Raw genomic sequence first — 27394 nt, 5'->3', positions numbered from 1 at the left:
TGCCTTGGCATGGCCTAGGTGAGCAGTGCCATGTCCGCACCCAGGATCCGAACTGGCGAAACCCCAGGCTGCCGAAGCAGAGTGTGCAAACCTAACCACCTGGCCATGGGGCCAGCCCAATCTCTGCCTTTTAATTGGGATGTTCAGACCATTTAAATTTATTGTAATTGTTGATATAGTTGAGTTTAAAGCTATCATCTTGCTAGCTGATTTCTATTTGTCCCATCTGATATGTTCTCCCTTTCCTCTTTTTATTCTTCCTTACAGATTGAGGGTTTTTAAAATTCCATTTTATCTCCACTGTTGCTGTTTTAGTTATGCCTCTTTAAAGATTTTATTTTTCCTTTTTCTCCCCAAATCCCCCCAGTACATAGTTGCTTTTTTTTGGGGGGGGGGGGAAGATTAGCCCTGAGCTAACTGCTGCCAATCCTCCTCTTTTTGCTGAGGAAGACTGGCCCTGAGCTAACATCCTTGCCCATCTTCCTCTACTTTATATGTGGGATGCCTACCACACATTGTGTGCCAAGCGGTGCCATGTCTGCACCTGGGATCCGAACCACTGAACCCCAGGCCGCCAAAGGAGAACATGTGCACTTAACCATTGTGCCATCAGGCCAGCTCCAAGTTGCACATTTTTAGTTGTGGGTCCTTCTAGTTGTGGCGTGTGGGATGCTGCCTCAGCATGACTTGGTGAGTGGTGCTGTGTCTGTGCCCAGGAACCGATCGGGTGAAACCTGGGGCCCCTAAGCAGAGTGCGTGAACTTAACCACTTGGTCATGGGGCTGGCTCCAGTTATGCGTCTTTCAAAAAATCTAGTTGTAGTCCTCGGGTTTACAGTATACATCACAGTCTACCTTCATATGATGTTATACTACCTCACATTTCGTATACAGTATAACACCCTAACACCACAGTATACTTCTAGTTTTTCCCTTCCATTCTGTGATATTGTTGTCATACATTTTACTTTTATATATTTTATAAATTCCACAATATTGTGACTATTTTTGCTTTAGACCTATGTATCTTTTATAATGATTAAAAATATGGGAAAAAGGTATTTTATCTTCCGTTTTTATCATTTCTAGAGCTATTAACTTTTTTGTGTAGATCGTCATTTTTGTGTGGTATCATATGCCTTCTACTTGAAGAACTTCCATTACCATTTCTTGTAGGGCAAGTGTGCTGACATTGAATTGTTTGTTTGTCTGAAAGCCATTATTTTGCCTTCGTTTTTGAAAGATACTTTTGCTGACTGTAGAATTCTGGGTCATGAAGTTGTTTTATCTCTCCTTTCAATACTTAAAAGATGTCACTTCTCTATTTTCTGGATTGCATAAATTCTGATGAGTAGTCTGCTGAAATTTTTTTTTCCCCCTGAGAAGGTACTGTCTTTTTCCTCTGACTATATTTAAAATTTTATCTTTGATTTTTAGCAGTTTAACTATGAAGTATCCTGGTGTGTATTCTTTATTGTATTTATTTGTTTACTTGTTTATATTTATTCTGTAGGGGTCTCTGAGCGTCTGGAATCTGTGATTTGTTGACTTTATTTTTGGAAAGTTCTCAGCCATTTTTTCTTCAAACATTGTTTCTGCTTTGTTGCCCTTCTCCCCTTCTGGGGCTCCAGTTACATGTATATGATATTATTTGATCATATCCCACAGCTCTTTTCAATGTTCTTTCTGTGTCCCCCCCCCCCCCCCCACACACACACATTTTTCTTTCTTTGTGTTTTAGTTTGGGTGATTTCTAGTGTGATAAGTTCATTGATTCCTTCCTTGATTATGTTGTGTGTTCTGGTAAGTCCATGAAAAGAATTTTTTTTTTCATCTCTGGTACCTTAAAAAAAGATAGCATTTGTCTGACTCTTTCTTACGTATTTTATCTTTCCCTTGAAATTTACCATCTGTTCATGCATATTGTCTGCTAAATTCTTTAACATGTTAATCATGTTATTTTTAATTCACTATTTGATAAACATCTGGGTCATCTCTCAGTCTAATTCTCTTGATTGCTTTGTCTTCCCTTCACCCCGCTCCTTTACTTCTTTGTATATCTTGTAATTTTTGATCTGTTACCAGACATTATTGCAGAATAGTAGAGACTGAGGTGGACATTAAATATTGATATTGAGACTACTCTTGCATTAGGGGTAGGTTTTTGGGGGAGGGAAGTCATCACATTTGTGTATGTAGACTATTCGGGACCTATTCTAGGACTAAGAGCATAATCTTACTATTCTTATTTATTATAAAATTTCACATTTCTCTATCTTACTTTTCCTTTCCTTTTTTTTTTTTTTTTTGGTGAGGAAGATTGGCCCTGAGCTAACATCTGTTGCCAATCTTCCTCTTTTTTTTTTTCTCCCCAAAGCCCCAGTACATAGTTGTATATCCTAGTTGTAGGTCATTCTAGTTCTTCTATGTGGGATGCTGCCACAGCATGGCTTGATTAGCGGTGGCATAGGTCCACACCCAGGGTCTGAACCAATGAACCCCAGGCCACCGAAGCAGAGCACAAAAACTTAACCACTCAGCCATGGGGCCAGCCCCTACTTTTCTTTTTGTAGCATCCCTAGGAATCACCTTATCAAGACTTCCCCTTGTAGTTGCTTCTTCCTTTATTTCTGCTCCCACTGTATCTGAAACTCTTCCTTAGTTCTCTTGTCTTCTACACCAAATGACGTTTGTTAGCAGGTTTGTCTTTTCTCACTAGGCTGTGGTTCCCTAAAAGTAGATAGAATGTCTTACTCATGTTAGGATCTCTGTGGTCTTTTACCTACATTTTAGGCATAAGTCTTTGGTTAGAATTAAATTGAGATTATTGAATGATTTTTATTCCTTAGCCAGAAGTCCACGCTGCCGTGCCCCCCCCCCCACCATAGGTGGGAAGATGTTTCTCTTTTTCCACAGTCAACTATAATGTATCTAAAAAATGCACTAGGATGAGAAGTGAAGGCTGGCCACAGATGAATTTATGAGGAGGTAGCTCTTACATGGGGAAGACACACATTTTTCTCTACTTCTTTTATATGTAGATTTTGTCTCCCTACCTTGACAGTGAGATTTTGAGAGGGAATAGCTGCCTTCTGCTTCTCTTCTTATGTCCTTTAGTAAGTAGCTAGCACAATGTTGTGCTCGCAGTAGATGCTCAGCAAATATTTCTTCACAAGATTTAAAGATGCTAATAGATTTTGGAATAAGTTACTAATTAATAGCTTTGCTTTTTCTGTTTATCCCTAAAACACTTTTGAGTAGTGATGATGATGATATTATTCCATCATCAATAATATTTCTTTGACAAGTTACTTAGTATCCCTGTGCTTTGGTTTCTTCATCTGTACAATGGGAATAATAATAGTCCATATCTCATGAGATTATTATGATGATAAGGAAAAATAATGCAATAACTGTTAGTTGCTGCATTCCAGTTTCTGAATTATTTTTTCTTCGTCTCTCCAAAGCCCCCCAGTACATAACTGTATATTCTAGTTGTAGGTCCCTCTAGTTGTGGCATGTGGGACGCCATCTCAGCATGGCCTGACGAGCAGCGCTAGGCCTACGCCCAGGATCTGAACTGGCAAAACCCTGGGCCACCGAAGCAGAGTGTGAGAACGTAACCACTTGACCACAGGGCTGGCCCCCCTTAATTATAATTAACAATACATGTTAGGCAAATCCAGTTTTAAGTTTTTAAAAGCTAAATTCTTTCAGTAGGAGGACTTTTAATATTCAAAAACCATTTATCTCACTGTGGATAAATATTAACTACTTCTTTATTAATTAAGGAAGTACCCTTTACTCGGAATATTAACAACAGAAAGGGAGCAGAGCCAATTAATTTCTATCTTGCTAGCAACAGTGGAATGTGTAGTTCTCTCTTACCCTAGATCAGTGTATCCTATTCCGAGGGGAAGAAGATCAATACAGAAATAGGTTTCCCAGATTAGCTTTCCCTAGGACCAAAGCTACTTCATCTTACAGCTCATTTTCAATTATTTGTTAAAACTATATCCATCCTTACCTTTAGGCATCATTTATTATTGTTCGTTTTTAGTGTCTCTTCCATTTTACCATCATTATTGAGCAAATCGTGTTCAATAAATATATACAGCCCAGAGGGAATCATAGAAAGTTGACGATAACCTGGTGAGAGTTATTCAAAATATTTGGCAGACAGCTCTAGGGAAAATATTAAGGCTGGTAAGGTGCAGTATTCTGCATTCACTGTTTTCCTTACCTAACAATAAAGAGTACAAAACACAGTTACACATCAAAGAGAATTATTCTTTCCATAGCCCTGGTGTCTGTGTTACTGAACCCCTTTATTAGATTAGTGGTTATGACATTTTAGCAGGACCCTCTTCTGTAAATGCAGTATGCTACTGTTATATGTGGGGCTAAGATAATTATTCATATGTTTTTTAAGTTTTGGAAGGAAATGGGCGGTGATATATTTTACCTGTAAATCTGTGGTATAATCAGTCAACGTTTTAACTACTCTGATACCAAGTATGAGGTGATGATAGCACAGCATGAACTATGTTAGGAACAGTGGAGACAGAGAAGGGATTGGAAGAAGGGAAGTTTATTTAAACTTTTTTTTAACAACAATGATTTTTTTTATTGTACTAAAGATTATTTCTTGAACTTGTACAAAAATATTTATTTAGAGGGCCAGCCTGGTGGGCATAGTGGTTAAGTTCGCACATTCTGCTTTGGAGGCCTGGAGTTCGTGGGTTTGGATTCCTGGCGCAGACCTAGCACTGCTCGTCAGACCATGCTGTGGCAGCATCCCACATAAAGTAGAGGAAGATTGGCACAGATGTTAGTTCAGGGTCAATCTTCCTCAAGCAGAAAGAGGAAGATTGGCAAGAGACGTTAGCTCAGGGCCAATCTTCCTCGCACACATATACACACACAAATATATATAAATATTTATATAAATGTTGGAAAAACTGAAAAGTAGAAAGAGACAAACTGCTAAAGACTTGGAAGTGTATACATCTTCTTAAAAAATATACTTTTTGGGTGTCAGTTTCCTTGAATAGCTTTTCTCATGGTAAAGAGGCTGGAAGAGTTCAGTCTGGTATCAAGACAGCTGGTTTACACCTTGGTAGTAGAACATTGTCTAATGGAAAGCACACCTCCGTATGAATGTTGTAGAGAGAATTTCTGCTGACAGAAGAAATCTGCCCAACGTATCTCACACACAGTCTTCAGAGGCCACTACTCTGAGCTTCTTTTGAGTTTATTTTACATCCAGGCTTTCTGTAGTTTTCCATGCCTTGTGGATGGTGGCCAAACTTAGATTTGGTTATGAATTCCTGTCTCTTCTTTCCTTTAACCTTTAAAAAAATTTTTATTATGGAAAAATCTCAAACACTCATAAAAGTAGAGAGAACAATATGAGTCTTCATGCCATTCTTGTCTTATATGTCCCGTCTCAGTTCCTTTTTGACCTAAAATATTTTAAAGAAAATCCCAGACAACCTATCATTTCATCTATAAATATTTCAGCATGCATATCTATCATATAAACTTTATAAAAAAGCACATTATCATACCCAACAAATTCCTTATAACCTAATTCCTTAATATTACCTAATACAGAATCTCTTCCCTTGATTTTCTCAAAAATGACTTTTTTACAGTTAACTCTTTGAATCAATCCAGATAAAGCCCACCTAATGCATTTGATTGGTATGTCTCTTTAATGTCTTTTAATCTATAATAGTTCACCTTCTTTCTCTCTCTTCTGTTTTTTTTTTTGGTTATGCCATTTATTTGTTGAAGAAACTGGGTCATTCCCCTTCCCCACATTATGGATTTTGCTGATTGTATTCTTGTGTCATATAACATGTTACTCTTTTCCTTATTACCTGTAAACAGGTGGTTAGATTTGGAGGCTTAACTATTTTTATAATTGTTACTATTTTTTATTATTCATAGGTCATATATTGTACTTCCAGTTCACAATAGAAGACCATAATATTTGGTTGTCCTACTTTGTATACTAAGATTGTTTGGTGAGTTCATGTTTGTATAGCTCTTTGTTGTCAAGTTGTGTTTTTCCCATTGACCAACAAAATCCATGGGGTGACATTCTGACAACCTCTGGGTTTCCAGGTCTGTCTACCTTCATCTAATGGTCTTAGTTTAACATTCGCTAATGATTGTTGCCTGAATCATTTGTTTCATTGTTAAATTTTAGGACTGTGAAACTTGTAAAAAATAAAATGAAAATTTTTGATTAAGAAATTAAAAAAAACTGTGAGTAAACTCTTGAGGTATCTGGAAAATTCATTTATGCAATGTATTTTTTTCTCTGATTATGTCTAGTAAAAGAAGTGTCATGTAGAAAATAGTATTTAAAAATTGTGTGTTTATCTAAATTAAATGCCCCTCTGTTGGTTTGTTTTTGAATGAGTTGTCTTTAAAAGGTTTTATGGGAACAGATTTTGAGCTAGACTCCTGCTTTTAGATTATCATGCATGTCTGAAATATTTTTATCTACATTGGGGCTTGCTCCAAGCATAGTGAAGTTCTAAGGTTCCTTTGGTTGGGGACTGGATCATGAATCCATATAGATCGTTTATTCTCACTGCTATGGTCACATATTTTTCCTGTAATTCTACTTAGATGGTTGTTGTATAAATATGAGCGGTAATATTTGACCTTATATAGTATATCCTATGTGCCAGACACTGTACTTTGTAATTTGCTTGTGCTAATTTATTTAATCCTCACGTGATTATCGTCCCTGTTTTACATATGATGAAACCAAGGCAGAGAGGTTAAGTGATTTGCTCTGATCACACAGCTTAATGGCAAGGGCTAGGGTTTGAACCCAGACAGTTTGATTGCAGAATTTTTGCTCTTAGCAGAAGGGCAGAGTGGGTTATATCATGTCTCTATTACTAGAAAAATATCTCAAGTGTACTGTCCTACTAGCCCTGGAGGATACTATATTTATATTCATATATAAATAATGTACATATATATGTATTTTGTTTGCTTGTGTGTAAATAGAGATACATACACACATAACATGTCTACGTGGAGGAGCAAATGTGTAGGGTTTTCCCTTTAGGAAGGTCCTTCTTACTCTAAAACCTTTTTTGAATCCTTTAACTTGACTTTAAATGGAGGCAGAAACAGCCCCCAGATTTCTGAGGTATTATCGTCTGAGATAGAGGGATTTATGAGGTCAGAATAGATGGAAGAGTCACAAGGGAAACCTAACAGACAGCTTGAGGTTGCAGTCAGATTCACACAGGATACTGCTCTGGCCTTTGGACCCTCTTTGCCTTGGAGTTCAAGCTGCTTGCTCTCTAAATAGCCACCTAGATTTTAGCCACGCAGTTTCAGGTTATCTTCGGAGCAGAAAACCATATAGCTAGTGTCTAATACCATAATAACAATTTTTCAGATTCTCCAAATCATGATAAATAGCAACGATAGGGCTTGATTATAAAACTAAGACAGGAGGCACTATAGATTGCCTTGTCCCAAGTTTCTCTCTCTCTCTTTGCCAGGTGATATTTTTAATTGAAGGGAGGTGTCTCATATTTTAACAAACTGTTAAATCACTCTTCCCCTCTTTTGCCATCCCTCCTTCTGTTTTTACTTTAGCAGGTGAATTTATTATTTCCACCAATGGCAGTTCAAATGGGAACAATGAATAAATAATTTGAGCGGTCATGCTTTTTCACAAAAAAATCTACTTTTCTCTATGTTTTTATATTTGAATTGTTTGTTTTGTATTAATCTGATAAAAGGTTAATCTGCGTGGATAAGAAAATGGTTAGATCTTCAAGAATCTGAACATTGTTCTAACAATCTGATTTTTTGAACAGTTGGATATCATTGACAGGGATAAGAGTTATACAAAACTAACGAAGTTTCCTCAGGTCAGGAGCTGAAGAAGATGGATTTATCTAGTTTTTTAGTCTATGTTTGAAGCTTTAAGCAGTTGTGTGCCAGTGGTAAAATTTAACAAGAAAGGCCTCAAGGGATTGATTCTCTAGGTATAGACTGAGGATGAGTTTAAAGACATGTTTCTTAATTTTATTTATTCTATTTACAGAATCAAATATTGACACTATACAATTTTGGTAATCATTGTTGCATGGTTAATTTTTCCCAAATTTAGAGAATTTCTTAAAGTACTTAACACATTTTAGTAAAGATGTTCATGCCTTCTAACAGAAACAGATTTCCTCAATCATCTTCCTGACTTCTGTGCAGTCTTTCCTTTTCAATAAGTTTTTCTTGAATAAAAAATGAATTTATTACTGTTCTGTATTTTTAAAAAAACCCCACCTTTCTTATTCACCTAGATAATGGAGAACTCAGTAAAATAGGGAATTTATTAATGTTTTTTCAGGATTCATTTCCCATAGTTATTTTCTCTTGGTATTTATTTATTATATATGCTAGAGATGTAGAATTAGAAGAAGATTGGCACAAATGTTAATCAGAGACAGTCGTCCTCACCGAAAAAAAAAGAAAGAAGAAGAAGAAGGAGGTCAGGCTAGTGGTTACCCTTGGCGGAAAGGAGCAGGGATGGGGCTTTCCTAGGGCCAATGATATTCTGTTTCTGGATGTGGATACTGGTTACATGGGTGTACCAGTTTGTGAAGAGCTATGCTTTTTTTAAATGCATCTTATACTTCAATAAAAGTTAAAGTGTCATACTGTCTGATTCCAAAAGTAAAAACTTAAAAAACAGATCCAGTTTAGAATAGGGGAAATAGAAAAAAATCCAGGGTTTTATTTTTTAATACATGTTTGACGGTTGTCCAACTTCATGTCAAAAAATAGGTATCTAATTCAGTCAGCAAAAATATTAATTGCCAAACTGCCTTCTTTTCGTTTGGGATCAAATTGTTAATACTGAGGCTTTCTCTAGAGCAACTTACACTTCATTTTGCTGCCGTTCTTCTTACCAAGTATTGAATGCCAGCTTTTAAGATTTTTTATGGCCTTTCAGATATGTCTTTGTACTTGGTGTAAATAAAATGTCACTGCTCTCCTCTGTAAGCATTATCTTTGCTTTTATCTCTGTGATGATATACCCTTTTTCTTGTGGCAGCTGACAAATCACCAGATCCCTTTTTTGCTGGCTAAGAGATTTGGACATCCAAAGTGGTAACTCTCCTGTAAGGGTTAATGATAATGGGAGCCATCGATGTTTGGGTCAGGAGTTAGTGATGATAGGAGAGATTCACTGTGTGGCTTTTAAAAGCTGCAAGCAGAAGCAGGTCAGCCCTGTGGTTTGTTACCAGAGGTAGGTAACTCTGGGTGCAGAATCCGAGGAATCCACCAAGTTGGGAGTTGAACCTGGATCCAGGAGATGCGTGTGAAATCTAGATGGGAGTCACATTCCTAGAAAGCAAAGGTTGCTAAGAAACTCTGGCGTTACACTGTGTGTAGAATTTAGGGTGAATTTTAAAGTGAAATTAGCTTTAAAGCCCAATTGTTGTGAAGTCAAATTAAAGTGAATACCAGTAATAGACTTGGAATTACCAACTTTTGTGTACAGAGCTTGATACCTCCACATAAGTAGGATATGAGATTGTTTCTGCACTTTCAGCGGCCCCTGGTACTCTTGTGTCTAGAGAGGCTTTGGCCAGGGCAAGACTTACACAAACATGTAACAGAAAGCTGAGAACTTAGAGTGATTCCCTTGCAAAAATTGTCTCCTTATGTTTTTTGACCCTTAAGTCATTTGAGGGAAGTGGGAAGAAAATATTGTGAGTGGTAAAACTAGCCAGTGGGCCCTTTCAGTTATAAATTCAGTCCATGTGCTCACCCACCAATGTATGGCTATTTATTATATATGTATACCCAAAGGTGAATCTGATGTGGTCCCTTGGCCCTCTGGACGGTTATTATTTTGTATTCTTCTGATTGAGGGCTGCCTTTATTATACTTGTCTGTGTAACGTGCAGCTTTGTCACCAACTCCTTTAGGATTCTCTTGAGCCTTTAAGAATTGATACTCTCACATCCAGGCTAATGAGAGAGTTTCCTGAGTTTTGTTGACTTCATTTTATTACTAGCCTGGGCTTATACTATGCCACCAATAAAGGGATTCTTTTGCAGTTTTAGCATCTTAAAAAAAGGGTATTTGTGATTGAAGGTGTGAATCTCATTCTGCACGTATACTCCAGAGTGGCAGTTTGGAAATTTGCTGTCCTCCAAACTGGTCATCTGTATCTAGAACAATCTTTTTTTAAAATTTTTTTTATTTTTTCATGTTTTGAGGAAGATTAGCCCTGAGCTAACATCTTCCGCCGATCCTCCTCTTTTCAGCTGAGGAAGACTGGCCCTGACCTAACATCCGTGCCCATCTTCCTCTACTTTTATGTGGGATGCCTGCCAAAGCATGGCTTGACAAGCCGTGCATAGGTCTCACCTGGGATCCGAACTGGCAAACCCCGGGCCACTGAAGCAGAACGTGCAAACTTAACCGCTGTGCCACCAGGCCAGCCCCTCAAGAACAGTCTTACATCACTACAGCTGGTTCTTAGTGCTTGTGCTGATGATGGAAACAAGCACTGGAATAAGTAGTGTAAATATAATGTAATATAAGTGGGAGATGATGGGTATTAAGTTTATATTTCAAAATAATTGTCGTTTGATCTGAGACTTGATACTGTTTACCTAGTATACTAACAGACTCTTTTCTGTGCTTCTCTTACTCATTCTTGGCATGAATTTTGTCATCTCTTAGATGAGTCCTCCTAAAATAGTGCCACATGCCAATCTGAAAACTTGCGGAGTTTCTAGTTAAGTAATTATTTAGGTGTTAAAAGTCAGTAATTTTAACAATATGTTGTTTGCTGATAATGTAAAATAGGTGACAACAATCTGTACCAATTTGTAGGCAGATCAGGTGGACCACAAATAATGTAGATGGTGTTAACAGATTTTAGTCAATTGGCTTAAATTTCCCTAAGCTGGCCTCTTGAGTATTCTCCTTATTTCCTGCAGTTTTTGCTCTTAGTGTAGTAAACCAGATTTGGAGAACCATGGCATTTTATTGGCAAGAGATTCCTGTTGCCAGCCACTCACCTCACTGTTCACCCAGTGCTCCGTGCTTGCTTTTGCAGGAGAACTTTTTTTTTTTTTTGCTGAGGGAGACTCGCCCTGAGCTGACATCTGTGCTAATCTTCTTCTAGTTTGTATGTGGGTTGCCCCCACACCATGGCCACCAACGAGTGATGTAGGTCCATGCCTGGGAACTGAACCCTGGGCCACCGAAGCAGAACGCGCTGATCTTAACCACTAGGCCATGGGTCCGGCCCCTACAGGAGAACTTTCTACATACGTCTCAGTCACGTCATGCAGCATCTTGGTTTATGTATTCCTCCACAGACTGGTTCTGCATTTATCTTAGTACTCTATTCCTTTTAGATTTGGGGGAAGAGGAAATTGAGGGTGGGAAAGCATTATTAAGAAACTGTTTCATCTTTTAAAAATCCAAAGCTTAAAAAAATCCTTCTCAGTTTCTATTAAGCAAAAATTCTTAGACTCTCAGCAAAGTGTGGGAGTTGAACAGCTTTTAGGAGACTGAAATGACGGTGGAATCCATCAGGGTGCAGCATCCTCTTGGGTTTGCAGCAGGCGATTTAATGTAAGATGTGGAAGTTAGGTTTCAGGATTTCACCTTAAAACTTTAATGGGAGAAAATTTGTGTCAGGTTCAAAATCTGTTATTTGTCTTTTCTTTAAACAGTAGAGACAAAACACTGTGGAAGAATCCTGGGTTTTTATTTTACTTTAATACAGCAGAGTTGTAGAAGTAGAGGAAAAGCCTTTTTTTTTTTTTAAGATTTTATTTTTCCTTTTTCTCCCCAAAGACCCCCAGTACATAGTTGTATATATTTTAGTTGTGGGTCCTTTTAGTTGTGGTACGCGGAACGCCACCTGAGCATGGCCTGATGAGCGGTGCCATGTCCGCGCCCAGGACTCAAACCGGCGAAACCCTGGGCCGCTGAAGCAGAGCGCGTGAACTTAACCACTTGGCCAAGGGGCCAGCCCCAGCCCATCTTTTAGTGCTAGGAATTCCACACATTAGTTGATGTTTTCAGATTGTGGATTGGTGTGCACTTGGGTTGGCTCTTTGTTTCCTGTAGAATAAAGAATTCTGAGCCTGAATGACTGTAAATATGTGATTTTTCTTTTACTGTTTGTCCCAAAGTAAAAACTCTGCTGAGTATTGTCTGTATTATGATTCTGTTAATGTGTTTACTTTGTTTCCTGCTGTCTTGGATAGTTATCAGATAGACTTTGTTCCTTACTGTAAATTACCTCCAAACAATTTCATTTAACAATTCAGAAGTCAGATGGGAGGCATTATGAAAGTAGGTAAAGAATTTAAACAATTACTTGCGGTTATATCTATAAAGATTTTATCTATATTATATGAATTATTTGTATGAAATATTTTGCTCCTATATACATAATATTATCTGAAGGGTCCATCCATCTTGTCTAAAATGTGCTTAAAAGGTGCTCTTGAATGATAGTTTTATCAGGCTGTTTTAGTTGCTTCCTGTTTATCTTATGATCAAAACCATCCTCTGCTACATCCTGTGTTTTTTTGCCACATCGGCTTTCTTTTTTTCTTTTTCTAGACTGTTGTAATTTTACTATAGAATATCTTTGTAACCTCTGCCCGTTCTCTGAGTGCCCAAAATAGAACATCTCGAAATCCTGACCTCTCACTCAGGCTATTTTCATTTGCCTGTAAGGCAACTTGATGTAATGCTAAGAGGGCTGAATTGGAACCCAGGAAATCTAAATCTTGTATTTCTGAATAATTATGAGCCTTTGGGCAATCAGATATCTCTGACCCTTAGTTGCATTATCTTAAGATAAAAAGATTGCATTGCCAGAGCTCTAAGTTCCCTCCATTCACCATGCTTCAGTCTTGACTGTTCCTTCAAACTTAGCCTGTCCAAAATAGAACTCACCCATTCTCTCTCCCAAGAGGTGGTTTTTGTGCCTCTTCTACAAATGAAGAAACTAAGACCCCAGAGAGACTGCATAAATGGTATAAATGGTACTACCGCCCTGTTCAGAACCTAGATCCCTAGACATCTTCACTTCCGAGTCTGCAGGTATTACTATGCCTCCACAAAAGGCATTAAAATGTCACAAGTCAAAAGGTCTGCATTACTGTGAGGCCTTTTTTTTTTAAATTTATTAAATTTTTTTAATTGAGTTCATAATAGTTTACATCAATGTGAGATTTCAGTTGTACATTTTTTCTTGACTCTCACAACGTAAGTGCTTCTCTTCACCCTTTGTGCCTACTCCCCACTCCTTTTCCCCTGGTAACCACTGAACTGTTTTCTTTGTCCATGTGTTTGTTCATATTCCACGTATGAGTGAAGTCATCTGGTGTTTGTCTTCCTCAGTCTGGCTTATTTTGCTTAGCATAATTCCCTCCTGGTCCTTCCATGTTATTGCAAAAGAGATGATTTTGTCATTTTTTATGGCTGAGTAGTATTCCATTGTATATATATATACCACATCTTTTTTATCCAATCATCAGTCACTGGGCACTTGGATTGTTTCCATGTCTTGGCTGTTGTGAACAGTGCTGCAGCGAACACAGGGGTGCATATGTTACTTTGGATTGTTGATTTCAAGTTGTTTTGGTAGACACCCAGTAGTGGGCTAGCTGGGTCATATGGTATTTCTATTTTTAGTTTTTTTGAGGAATCTCTATGCTTTTTTCCATGGTGGCTGCACCAGTTAGCATTCTCACTAGCAGTGTATGCGGGTTCCTTTTTCTCCACACCCTCTCCAACATTTGTTATTTTTAGTCTTAGTGATTATAGCCATTTTAACAGGCGTAAGGTGGTACCTTAGTGTAGTTGTGATTCGCATTTCCCTCATGCTTAGTGATGTTGAACATCTTTTCATGCATTTATTGGCCATCTGTGTATCTTCTTTGGAAAAATGTCTGTTCACATCCTCTGCCCATTTTTTGGTTGGGCTGTTTGTCTTTTTTATTCTTCAGTTGTGTGAGCTCCTTATATATGGTGGAGATTAACCCCTTGTTATATGTATGATTTGCGCATATTTTCTCCCAATTGGTGTGTTGTCTCTTTCTTTTGATTCTAGTTTCTTTTGCCTTGCAGGAGCTCTTTAGTCTGATGAACTCCCACTTGTTTATTTTTCTTTTGTTTCCCTTGTCTGAGAAGACATGGTATTCAAAAAGATCCTTTTTAGTTTGATATCAAGAGGTGTACTACCTATATTATCTTCCAGGAGTTTTATGGTTTCAGGACTTAGCTTCAAGTCTTTGATCCATTTTGAGTTTATTTTTGTGTATGGCATGAGATAATGGTCTACCTTCATTCTTTTGCATGTGGCTGTCTAGTTTTCCCAACACCATTTATTGAAGAGACCATCTTTTCTCCATTGTGTGTTCTTGGCACGTTTGTTGAAGATTAGCTGTCCGTAGGTGTGCCGTTTTATTTCTGGGCTTTCAGTTCTGTTCCATTGATCTCTGTGCCTGTTTTTGTACTAGGTACCATGCCGTTTTGATCGCTATGGCTTTGTAGTACATTTTGAAGTCAGGGATTGTGATACCTCCAGCTTTGTTCTTTTTTTCTCAGGATTACCTTAGCAGTTCGGGGGTTTTGGTTGCCCCATATGAATTTTAGGATTCTTTGTTCTGTTTCCATGAAGAATGTCATTGGGATTCTGATTGGGATTGCATTGAATCTGTAGATTGCTTTGGGTAGTATGGATATTTTAACTATGTTTATTCTTCCAATCCATGTGCGTGGAATCTCTTTCCATCTCTTTGTGTCCTTATCAGTTTCTTTCAGTACTGTCTTATAGTTTTCATTGTATAAGTCCTTCACCTCCTTGGTTAAATTTATTCCTAGGTACGTTATTCTTTTAGTTGCGATTGTAAATGGAATTGTATTCTTGAGTTCTCTTTCTGTAAGTTTGTTATTAAAGTATAGAAAAGCAACTGATTTTTGTAAGTTGATTTTATACCCTGCAACTTTACTGTAGTTGTTAATTATTTCTATGGTTTTCCGATGGATTCTTTAGGGTTATCTGTATATAAGATCATGTTGCGGCCGGCCCCGTGGCCAAGTCGTTAAGTTTGCACACTCTGCTTTGGTGGCCCAGGGTTTCGCCGGTTCGAATCCTGGGCACAGACATGGCACTGCTTGTCAAGCCATGCTGAGGTGGCATCCCACATACCACAACTAGAAAGACCCACAACTAGAAATACACAACTAGGGGCCGGCCCGGTGGCGCAGTGGTTAAGTTTGCACATTCCGCTTTGGGGACCTGGGGTTCGCCGGTTTGGATCCCAGGTACCGACATGGCACCGCTTGGCAAGCCATTCTGTGGTAAGCGTCCCACATATAAGGTAGAGGAAATGGGCATGGATGTTAGCTCAGGGCCAGTCTTCCTCAGCAAAAAGAGGAGGATTGGTATCAGATGTTAGCTCAGGGCTAATCTTCCTCAAAACAAACAAAAAAACACAACTATGTACCTGGGGGCTTTGGGAGAAAAAGGAAAAATAAAATCTTAAAAAAAACAAAAACGATCATGTCATCTGCAAACAGTGAGAGTTTCACTTCTTCACTCCCTATTTGGATTCCTTTTATTCCTTTCTCTTGCCTAATTGCTGTGGCCAAAACCTCCAGTACTGTGTTGAATAAGAGTGGTTGTAGTGGGCATCCTTGTCTTGTTCCTGTTCTCAGGGGGATGGCGTTCAGTTTTTCCCATTGAGTGTGATGTTGGCTGTGGATTTGTCATTTTGGCCTTTATTATATTGAGGTAATTTCCTTCTATCCCCATTTTGTTAAGAGTTTTTATCATAAATGGCTGTTGGATTTTGTCAAATGCTTTCTCTGCATCTATTGAGATGATCATGTGGTTTTTATTCCTCAATTCGTTGATGTGGTATATCACATTGATTGATTTGCAGATGTTGAACCATCCCTGTGTCCCCGTTATAAATCCCACTTGATCATGATGTATGATCCTTTTAATGTATTGCTGAATTTGGGTTGCCAAAATTTTGTTGAGGATTTTTGCATCTATGTTCATCAGTGATATTGGGCTGCAGTTTTCCTTTTTTGTGTTGTCCTTGTCAGGCTTTGGTATCAGAGTGATGTTGCCCTCATGGAATGTGTAGAAAGTGTTCCGTCTTCCCTAATTTTTTGGAATTGGTCCTCTCTAAAAGTTTGGTAGAATTCCCCAGGGAAGCCGTCTGATCCTGTGGTTTATTCTTTGGGATGCTTTTGATTACTGTTTCAATCTCTTTCCTTGTGATTGGTCTATTCAGATTATCTGTTTCTTCTTGATTCAGCTTTGGGAGGTTGTAAGAGTCTCAGAATTTATCCATTTCCTATAGATTATCCATTTTGTTGGCATATAGTTTTTCGTAGTATTCTCTTATAATCCAGTGTATTTCTGTGGTGCCCATTATTTCTCCTCTTTCATTTCTAATTTTGTTTATCTGAGCTTTCTCTTTTTTTCTTTGTCAGTCTGGCTAGGGGTTTGTGAATTTTATTTATCTTCTCAAAGAACCAGCTCTTTGTTTCCTTGATCCTTTCTACTGCTTTTTTTATTTCAATAGTGTTTATTTCTGCTATGATTTTTATTATTTCTCTCCTGCTGACTTTAGGCATTGTTCTTGTTTTTCTAATTCAGTTAGGTGTAATTTCAGATTGCTTATTTGGGATTTTTCTTGTTTGTTAAGATGTGCCTGTATTGTGATGAATTTTCCTCTTACTGCAGCTTTGCTGTATCCCATATGAGTTGCTGTGGTATGTTATCATTTTCATTTGTCTCCAGATAGTTTTTGTTTCTCCTTTAATTTCTTCAATGATCCATTGTTTGTTCAACAGCTTGTTGTTTAGTCTCCACATATTTGTCCCCTTCTCAACTTTTGTAATTAATTTCTAGCTTTATAGCATTGTGATCAGAAAAGATGCTTATTATTATTTCAATTTTCTTAAATTTATTGAGGCTTGCCTTATTTCCCAACATATGGTTTATCCTTAAGAATGTTCTGCGCACACTTGAGAAGAACATGTATTTTGCTGTTTTTTGGATGGAGTGTTCTGTATATGTGTATTAAGTCCAACTGGTTTAGCTTTTCATTTAATTCCGTTGTTTCCTTGTTGATTTTCTGTCTGGATGATCTATCCATTGATGTGAGTGGAGTGTTGTGGTCCCCTACTTTTAGTGTGTTGTTATTATCTTCTTTTAGGTTTGTTAATAGTTGCTTTATGAACTTTGGTGCTCCAATGTTGGGTGCATAGATATTTATGTCTTATTTCTTCTTAATGGACTGTCCCTTTGATCATTATATGCTGCCCCTCCTTGTCTCTCTTTACCTGTCTTATCTTGAAGTCTTCTTTGTCTGATATAAGTATTGTGACACCTGCTTTCTTTTGTCTGCCATTAACTTGGAGTATCGTCTTCCTCCTCTTCACTCTGAGCCTGTATTTGTCATTGGAGCTGACTGGTGTTTCCTGGAGTCAGCATATTGTTGGGTCTTGCTTTTTTTTTTCCATCTCGCCATTCTGTGTCTTTTTGTTGGAGAATTCAATCCATTTACGTTTAGGGTAATTCTTGGTGTATGAGGGCTTAATTCTGTCATTTTATTACTTGTTTTCCAGTTTTCCTGCATTTCCTTTGTTTCTTGCTTGTCCTGTGTGTTTTGGTCTACCCATTGAATTATGTAGTTTTTTATAATGTGTTTCTTTGTTTTCTCCTTATTTATTATTTGTGTCTCTTTTCTGCTTATTTGTTTAGTGGTTACCCTGAGGTTTGTATTCAGAATCTCATGTATAAGATGGTCAATTTTCTAATGGCCTCTTATTTCCTTAGTCTAAACCGATTCAGTCCCTTTCCTCGTCACCTCCTAAGTTGTTTTTCTGACATCTTATTCCATCTTGTGTTGTGAGTTTGTGGTTAAAATGACAGGATTATCTTTGTTTTTGGTGTTTTCCTTCCCGTTAGCTTAATGCTATACTTGAGTATTTGCTTCCTATTCTGATTCTGTCTACCTGTTTACCTCCTTACTCTGTGTTTTGTAATCCCTTTCTCCTCCCCCCCCCTTTTTTTTTCAGATATGAGGGCCTTCTTGAGGATTTCTTGTTGGTGGGGGGGTGTGTCTCGTGGCTGTGAACTCCCTTAGGTTTTGTTTGTCTGGGAAAGTTTTATTTCTCCCTCATATCTGAAGGATATTTTTGCTGGATAGAGTATTCTTGGCTGAACGTTTTTGTTTTTTAAAGATTTGAATATGTCATTCCATTCTCTCCTAGCTTGTAAGGTTTCTGCATTAAATCTGCTGAAAGTCTGATAGGAGTTCCTTTGTAGGTTATTTTCTTCTGCCTTGCTGCCCTGAGTATTCTTTCTTTGTCATTTCCTTTTTGCCAGTTTTAGTACCATATGCCTTGCAGTGGGTCTTTCTACGTTGAATATCTAGGAGATCTGGAAGGCTCTTCCACACAGATTTCCCCTCTCTTTCCCTAGGGTTGGGAAGTTCTCTGCTATTATTTCTTTGAACATGGTTTCTGCTCCATTTGCCTTCTCTTCTTCCTTCTTAAATACCATAGGTATTATAGGAATTATAATTCTTATGTTGCATTTCCTAATTGCGTCAGATATTTCTTGGAGTCTTTCTTCATTTCTTTTTAGTCTTAGCACTCTCTCCTCCTCTGTCTGGAGCATTTTGACATTTCTGTCTTCGATTATGCTGATATGCTCCTCTATGGTATCAACTTGAGCATTCAAGGAATCCGTATTTTGTTTTGTCTATTCCATTTTGTTTTTCATCTCTAATATTTCTGATTGATTCTTCTTTATAGTTTCACTGTCTTTTGTGAAGTAGCTCCTGAACTCGCTGAATTGTTTCTCTACATTCTCTTTTACCTCGTTGAGTTTTTTGATGATAGCTGTTTTGAATTCATTGTCATTTAGATTACATATCTCTGTGTCCTCAGGAGTGAATTCTGGGTACTTGTCGTTTTCTCTCTGGTCTGGAGATTTGATATAGTGTTTGATATTGCTAGAGGAAGTGGGTCGGATCTTATGCATCCTGATATTATTTGGTTGCAGTTACCACCTGTCGCCACTGGGTGTGGGTCAAGAGCTGCATATTCTGAACCCTCTGCTTTCAGCCAATATCCCAGGCAGTGGAGCAGCGTGGGGTGAGTTGGAGGAGGGGTGCTTTATCCTGCATGCTCTCCAGGCTTTCTTGCTCTGCTCTCACTCTCTGGTTTCCTGGGGTGTTGGCTTGATGAGGTCACCCCCCTACACCAAAAGCTCTTGCACTGGTAGAGGTCTAGCTTCTAAGCTGCATGGGCCCTCTGGGGTCCTTGATGTTCTCATGAACAAACTTCTCTTCCTCCCTTCCTTCCCTCACAAAGCCTCCTCATGGTCACAGATTGCAGTCTTTAGGGGAGGGAGCGAAGTTCTGTCTTACCCTTTTCCAGCCCCTCTGAGGGGGGCTACAGCCTCTCCGCCTTCCATCGTATGGCTGTGTGTCACCCCGACGTTTTTGTGCTGTGTTAGGATGTCCTCTGTTGGAGTATGGATGTCCCTTTTTGTTGTATGTTGAAGGGAAGAAAGTCCCAGGCAAGTTCACTCCACCATGAAGCTGACGTCACTCCCTGGATCTTGGTGAGGCCTCTTGAGACAGTATACGGAGTGTCATTTATAAAACCCTTTGTCTTCCCATGTAAGGTTATAGCTTGCATTTTCAGGACTCTGGACCTTGACTGGGCTCGGCTGTCAGGAGATTGGTTTCTTCAGTCCTGGGTTCACAGATGTGACCCTTCCTGATCTGGGTCAGTTGACATGGCATAGGGTCTGATGAAAAAAAAGTGCAGTCGCGTTTTAGTTTACAGTGTGATATTTGATAGCTCTGGTAGTGCCTGGCTGCTTGCTTCTACTACTACCCTTAGTAATGATTCTTATCAAGCAAGTTGATTTTTATCACCAAATTAGGAGTTGAAAGATTTTTTCTGAAGAGATGAACTGGGATTTGGAGTTGATATTTCTTTTCCTGTGTTATGCAGATCTGTCTCATTCATCATCAGAATCGAAGTGTTTGGCCATGTGGTCTCAGATGTCCCATTCAGTTCTGATTCTGTGAATGCAGCATTGTTGAAATATTTGTAGTCCATGAAGAGAGCTTTCTTAGTTTGTGCCTTTACACCATCTCAGGTACAACAGATTTTAGTGAGGAATTTTAGCAACACAAGACAGTGGTTAAGTCAATGTTAATTAGTTTAAATAGCCTGAGGAGTTAGTAAAAGATAGGAAACCTCTCAAAATGGACTTTTCTAAAACTCTTGATCTAGTAACAAGAGTTTACTAGAAGGTTATCATTACTCTTAATGCTGATTATGTCTTCTCACAGACAAGGATTAAAATCATTACTCCTGATTTGCCTTATGGCTTGCATTACCCACGTACAGGGTAACAAAGCCTTTGCTATAATACATTGACTGTTTAAAACACTTTGAGGAGCAGAGCATCTTAAATTAATGTTAGTGGCAGTAATGTACTTTCCAGCCAGTGAAACAAAGAGCTGCCTCAGTGTGGAAGTTGTGATGGTACCTTCCCACTAGTAATGTTTGGCAGATATTTCAAGTTAGGCATCTACATTTTTGGAGAGAAGGGTTAGTAGTCCTCTCTTTTGAGCCACCATTGATAAATACATGTGTAATATTGATATATTTAGTTTATTCATTCACGAAATACTGTGCTAGGAATTAGATATATAATAGTAGTTAAAGTAGCTATGGTCCCTGTTCATGGTCCCCTTCTGGTCTTACAGATGTGAATGCTTTTGACCTGTACTCACGAGATTAAGATGCCTGTAGCACAGAGCATCAAAGATCAACCTCTGCAAATGTGCTCTAGCCTAAAGTGTACACAAAAGGTAACTTTTCACAGAAGCCAATGTAATTTACAAATTCTCTATGTTCCAAAGAAAACTCAGGCATCAGAAAGAATTCATATATATATATTTGCTACCCACCAAACCATCAAGGTAGAAGATAGATATAGATAGATAGATAGATAGATAAATGTCTCTTCTCAATGTATTTTGCTGTGACAGCTTTAATGGAAAATAAAACTTCTCATCCAGAGCCTTGAAAATATAGGAAATCTTTAAAATTGTTACAGAAGCATTTCTCAAACCAGTTTGAATATTCTAGTTGTGCAGAAATGTTTCCACTAGATCACAGGGTCTTCTTTGAAAGGAAAGAGTGACCATTTGTCATTTGAATGCCCTTCCATTGTTGGTTTGTTGGCATGAGTGTAGGAGACTATAAAAACAAAACAGTACAAAACAAGAATTATTGAATGTTAAAAGTGTTAGCCATAAAAAAAAATAAGGGTTGGAAACTAAAGTTGAGGAGGCCTTCCAGGAAGTAGAACATGAAGAGAGAAAAAAATATTTTTTTTAATGAGAGAAAATTAGAGGTACAACCCAGAAGATCCATCATTTAAATACAGTAAAAGGAGTTCTGTTAAAAGAAAGCAATAAGGAGGGAATTATGAAGAAATAACACAAGAGGACTTCTCAGAATGAGAGAAGAATTTTCGGATTGTCAAAGAATCCACCAGGTGCCCAACCTCCTGGATGAAAATAGCCCCAAGGCACATCATTGTGAAAAGATGATCCTAAAAGCTTTCTGAGAAGAAGGGAGGTTGTATACAAATGATTTTAGGGATCAGAATGGTTCAGCTTCCTTCACAGAGGTGATACAAGGAAGAGGACAATGGAGCAGTGCTTCTCAAAGTTTTGAGGAGAAATTGATCTTCCAACCTGTGGTTTGCTACCCACCAAACCATCAAGGTAGAAGAGAAACATATTCAGACATGAAAGTCTCAAAAATTTACCTCTCATTCATGTATTTCCTAGAGAGTTCATGAACATTGTGATTCACCAAAATGAGAGTGTAAACCTAGAGAGAAGAAACATAGGAGTCCACTCTTGAGAGGGACAAAGGGAATGAATCCCCAGAAGGATGGTGATGACAAGTCCCAGCCTGCTTTGAAGCAGGTTGGAGGGAATAGACTCCAGATACAATGACTCACGGAAAAAATTCAACGTAGATTGAGAGGAGTTTTAAGCTTTTTTGAGAGCATTTTGGGATAAGTTAGTGATTCTTAGAAAACAAAGCAAATTTTGAAATGAGGTACTTAGTATCTTTAGGGAAAATTACACACACAAAATTTTTTAGCACAGTATAGTTCATGGCTTGGCTGTGAACAGAATATTGATTCAATGAATAGTGGTGATAATAACTGTATTGGGAGGATAACACTTCATTTTGCATAGCAGGGGGCTGTTTTTCTAAATAAAGTTTTGTTTGAACACAGGCAGACCCATCGTTTGCATATTGTCTATGACGTTTTTTGTGCTACAATGGCAGAATTGAATAGCTGTAGTAGAGACCCATGTGGCCCACAAAGCCTAGAATATTTGTTATCTGGCCTTTTATAAAAATATTCACTAACTCCTGTTTCATAGGAAGAAGCCAATAGAATAATGTTTAAAATTGGGGAAAAATCTAATAGTATTATTAGCATATTTTTTAGAAATATGATGGAAAGTAGCAGAAGGAACAGCTAAAGGTCAAATGATTACCTCTGGGAAGAGAGAATCAGTAATGGGGAAGAGTTGAGTCAGGGGAATATTATTTTTTGCTTTAAGCTTTTCAATTCTTAAGCTAAGTACATGTATTACTTTGGAAAAGTATGAATGAAGAATGCTGAGAAATTTGATTGGACTAGAAGAACAGAATAAACAGGAAAGGAAAAAAAGATAGAGGCCACCAGTTATGATGAAGAAAGCAGGAGCTCAAAGCCTTTTCTGTAAACATAGCTTTCCCATTTATTCAGTCACTCATTCCACGGATAATAATTTGAGAGTCCGGATGTCAGGCACTGAGCTCCATACTGCAGAAGAGTTCCTTCCCGGAGGGTGCTTAGGCACTTAGAGCTGATGGCACTCACAGACAGGGAAAAGATGCTATCTTGGTGATACAGCTACTGTAGTTTAGTGTTTTTCATGAGATGCCTTCAGGGTTTAGGGGAAGTCGGATAAGACATCCCAGAGGACATGATACCACAGCCGAGTTTTGAAGATTAAGAGGTTGGAGAGGAAGATTGGTAGAATGATTTTCCAAATGGAGGCATAGCCTGAACAAAGACATGAGTTAACGGGCTGGTTTTGGAACCTGCAAGTGTTACATATAGTTGGATGAATGGTGGAAGGCAATGTCAAAACAGTAGACAAGGACCGGGACCAGATAGGTTCTGTATGGCTCGGGGCTATGAGGAATTAGTAATTTTTTTCTGTAGACACTATAGCGATACTATCTGATTTTGTTTATACTTTAGGAAAACATACTGTTGATGCAATGAGGGTAATGGGATGAGAGTAGGAGGCATGAAGGAGGCTATTTCAGGTAAAAAAACAACAAAAAAAATGTGGGAATAAACTAAACAAGTGGACGAGGGAGGAACCAAGGGATTCAGGAGTTATAAAGGTCGTGAGACGTTAGCCTCCAGTGGGAGACATAGGAGCAGATGTGTGTGTGCGTAAAGGTAATACTGAGTGATTTTGGAAGAGTTGTGGGTTTCTGTGGAATCTGTGGAATACTTAGTTGGAACTGGCCAGGATGTGGTTGGATATGCCCACTTGGAGGTCAGGAGGAAGGCTTAGATTTGGAAATGTGTGGTAGTCATGGTGTAGAGAGATGAAGATGGAGAATTCTTGAGTTCTTGAGTAGAGAACTCAAGAAGCCCTTCTGGCATTAAGAGTATTAAACCCTGGGGACACTGACATTTAAGGGTTAGGCCTTATAGTAGGAGGAGCCTAGGGAGGAAGCTGAGCTTCGGAAGCCTGCTTCAAAGGGAGCAAAATGGGGAGAGAATGGCCTCCAAGAAACCAGTGAGATGAGAATTTTAAGAGGAGAAAATAGCCCAGAGTTTAAGATGCTGCAAGAAAGTAGAATAAAGCCTGAAAATGCCCTTTGGATTTGGCAAGTAGGGAGTCATTGCTAAGAGCATCTTTAGGGAAGTAATATGGGAGGAAGTGAAAATTTAGGTGTATGGAGGATTTGATAGCTTAGTTACTATCTTAAGATAGAGTTGAACCTATTTCTTTTTGGAGGAGAGAAGAACTATAGAGAGAGGTTTCGTCATAACTTAAGGAGAGGAAATGATTCTTCCATGTAACAAAGGTTTATTGAGCACCTGTTAGGAGCCCAGTGCTGTTCCAGACTCAGGGGTTACAGCATGAATAAAGCAAAGCTTAGATTCCTGTGTGTGCACAGGAAATTTATAAATAAATTTATAATGAACTAGACATAATGTCAGATAGTAACTAGTGCCAGGAGGAAAACTAAATTAGGGTAAGAGGACAGAGGGTGAGGTTGGAGGAGAAGGTGTGCTTCATATAGAGCAGTTAGGGAATACATCACTGAGAAGCTGACATTTGAGGACAGACCTGAATGAAATCAGGAAAGACAGAGTGCAAAGTAATCCAGAGTCTGAGGTGTCTGAGACGTGGGAAACAAGTACTGATGGAAGGGTTGGTTTGTCCTCAGGAGAGAGGGTGAAGTCCATTAGGACAGGCAATGCTAATGACTGCCATACAGCTTGTATTGACCATGTGACAGACACTATAGATTCTCATCCCTTTTAATTTTCCTAAAACTGTATGAGGTTATGTTGTCAGGTGAGGAAACAGTCTGAGAGAGGTTTCACCTGGCTGATCATTATCAGAGCCTGGATTCGCACTCTGCTTTTTGGCACTTCAAATTCTTGCTGTTAACCTCCTGTAGATTGCTTCCAGCCTAGCAAAGATGTAGATAAATTTGTCCAGTTTGTGGAGGATGGTAAGGTGAGGAAGGGAGAAGTTAAGGGATCTCTCACCCATTGGACCCTCTCTGTGGTCAAGAATGTCAAGAGTCTTGATAAGAGGTGGTTTAAGGAAGGTGACATTCCCCAAGACCTTGCTGCCTTTTTGATTAACTCTTCCCAAGTGAGTTATTCCCTATGTCCTATTCTTATTCCCTTCTAAAATCCCCACCCTGGAACAGTGTGGCATTCCCTTATTGTGCCAGCTGTTGTTAGAGTGGTTGTTAGGAACCAACCTTGAGGTTCAGGGTGAGCATAAAATTGATTATAAAAATACATGTTCACTGTGGAAAATTTGAGGTGTAAGTGATTTTTAAAGTTGCTTACCGTGTATTCTTTTCCCCAAAGTTCCTGATAGTGTGTAAGGATGGGGGCCTGTTAACAGCAAAAGTCCCTGTCCTTCCTGCCATCAGTTGTGTCTTCTGCTGTCTCTGTGAATGTAAAGAATGGTGGTAGTGGTCTGCTATGTGTGCACTTGTCTGTGTTTGCATAAACACACCCTCTTGTAATGAAATAGACCCCTTGGACTGAGTGGGGATTGTTGGGATGGCAGAATTCTCAAGATATAGTAAGTTTAAATAATTTCTGTGAATGAATGGTGGAGTAGTGTGCACACAATGTTTTATTATTTTCAAGTGTCCCGTAACACAGCACTGAGGAACATGGAAATGGGACAGTTCTTGTTGCAGAATGTTTGAACTGGAGAGAGAGACAGTAATAAAGAAAATAATAACTTTCAAAATGTTCTTTTTGAAACCTGGCACCCATTTTTCTTAATGGAAGCATCGTTAGTGGGTGAGTGTTAGAAGGAATGGGAATTTTTATATTTGCTTTTTACATTGCTAGCAGCTTATCTTCTTGTGAAGGTAATTAAATGCTGCATTCCTACATAAACACTGAAAGGCAGTGAAGAGAGCCGGAGTCCTACCAGTTTTCATATAGTTCAGAAATTATACACATTATTTTTTCTCCTGTTGACAAATTTCCTGAATGCCCACATAGTTAGGAGTTTCATAATATGTCTGTATTATATTTCTAATTAAGTTGTGGCACCCTGAAATTACTGTTTAATTTGTTCTTTATTGAGCCAAAAGGATCTAATCACAGCTTTTTGAGTGATGGCAACGCAACAACAGAGGCTATAAAACCATTTCCGGTATTACACAGAAGTACATGCTTAGGGTGTATCTGTTCATCCATTGTGCTACATAGAATTTAGCCTTACAGGAAGATTACATAGTTTTGTATTTTTTAAACGTGTGCCATAAAGGAGGTGAAAATATAGAGGTAACCTAAGAGAGAGTGCTTTGTATATTATTAGGTACTATTTGGAGGAATAAAAGTCAAAAAATGACTTTTTGAAAACCTATTGATGTTGATGACATCTGTTATCTTGTGGGGTGGTGGCATGCTGGTGTGTGACAATCCATTAGGATGCTATAAATGATTTCACAATAATAACATGAAGGTTGCCAAAGATTCCTTTCACTGACCTAGAGCAATTATTCTTATAGTGACGTCACTCCCACTCACTTGGATTTCACACATACATTCTTTCTCTCAGAGAATGAGGTGGGGTTATCTATGCAGCATGAATGTTGCTGAAGATGCCAGGGGCAATATCTTGCATTTGAGCAAATTCGGGGGCGGGGTGGGGAAGATTTGGTTTAGAATCTTTCACCTACCTCTTTTCCTGCAAGCCTTCTCTCTTTGCTGAGTAATCAAATTCAAGCCATACTCGGGTCAGCCTCACCTCCTCCCTAGTCTTTGCAGCTTTTGCTCATCTGCCTTCTATGATCTTCTCAGGCCCTATGATAACACAGGCCCAGGGAGTGGGGGGCCAGCGTGATCTCCACAGCTCTCTCCAGTGCCCAAGCTCTGCTGTGATAGGCATTGTCACGTTTCACCCCACCTCGTTCCTGAGCTTCCTCTAAGGCTCAGGTTTATTTCCTACTGGCTTATCCTTGGGATGTATTCCTTAAAATGGAATTGGCAGATAAAAGGACTGCCACAGTTTATACATCTAGTGGCACTTTGCCTGAGCATTCTTCAGAAAGCTTGAAACAATTAGAAGTGCCATTAGCAATGATAAGTTGGACCTGTTTCCCCCACATTCCTGGCATTGTTGTGATCCTGCTTATTTGCATGCTGGTTTTTGGTACTTAATAGGAAATTGTGATTTTGATGTCTGTACTGCATTATACTTGTTCCTTATATAGTGAGAAGTAATTTTTATTGACATTGGTGGAATTTTTCTGTGTTTTTTAAATGATTGATTTCATTTTGGGCAGAATTTTGAGAACATATGTCTGGTTATTGATAATACCCTGTTTTATTAGCTAGAATTTATTTTCATACTTCTTTATTCATGTCAGAATTTGTAGCAGTTTGTGACGATTGAGAATGTTGGTTTTCTGGAGTCTGATAATTTGAAGTT

At 38.6% G+C, this 27394-nt stretch overlaps 1 protein-coding gene across 5 annotated transcripts in view; it reads left to right on the top strand.

The window, feature by feature from the left end:
• Positions 1 to 27394, top strand: part of CHD6 (chromodomain helicase DNA binding protein 6) — a 203103-nt gene that overhangs the window by 29033 nt on the left and 146676 nt on the right. Inside the window, exon 2 of one of the 5 annotated variants that reach the window (XM_070589235.1) lies at positions 5955 to 6031. The exons of 3 other annotated variants lie outside the window; for them this stretch is intronic. The gene's annotated coding sequence lies outside the window, so the exon portion shown is untranslated. Of the gene's footprint in view, positions 1 to 5954; positions 6032 to 25501; positions 25753 to 27394 lie in introns of those variants that run through there. One more of the 5 variants, XM_070589237.1, reaches the window with a different exon arrangement.

Source organism: Equus przewalskii, chromosome 21 (genome assembly GCF_037783145.1).
Source record: "Equus przewalskii isolate Varuska chromosome 21, EquPr2, whole genome shotgun sequence".
In the NCBI taxonomy this organism is placed as follows: Eukaryota; Metazoa; Chordata; class Mammalia; order Perissodactyla; family Equidae; genus Equus; species Equus przewalskii.
Note: the sequence above shows the minus strand (reverse complement) of the source record. Positions and strands in the feature narration are given on the sequence as shown.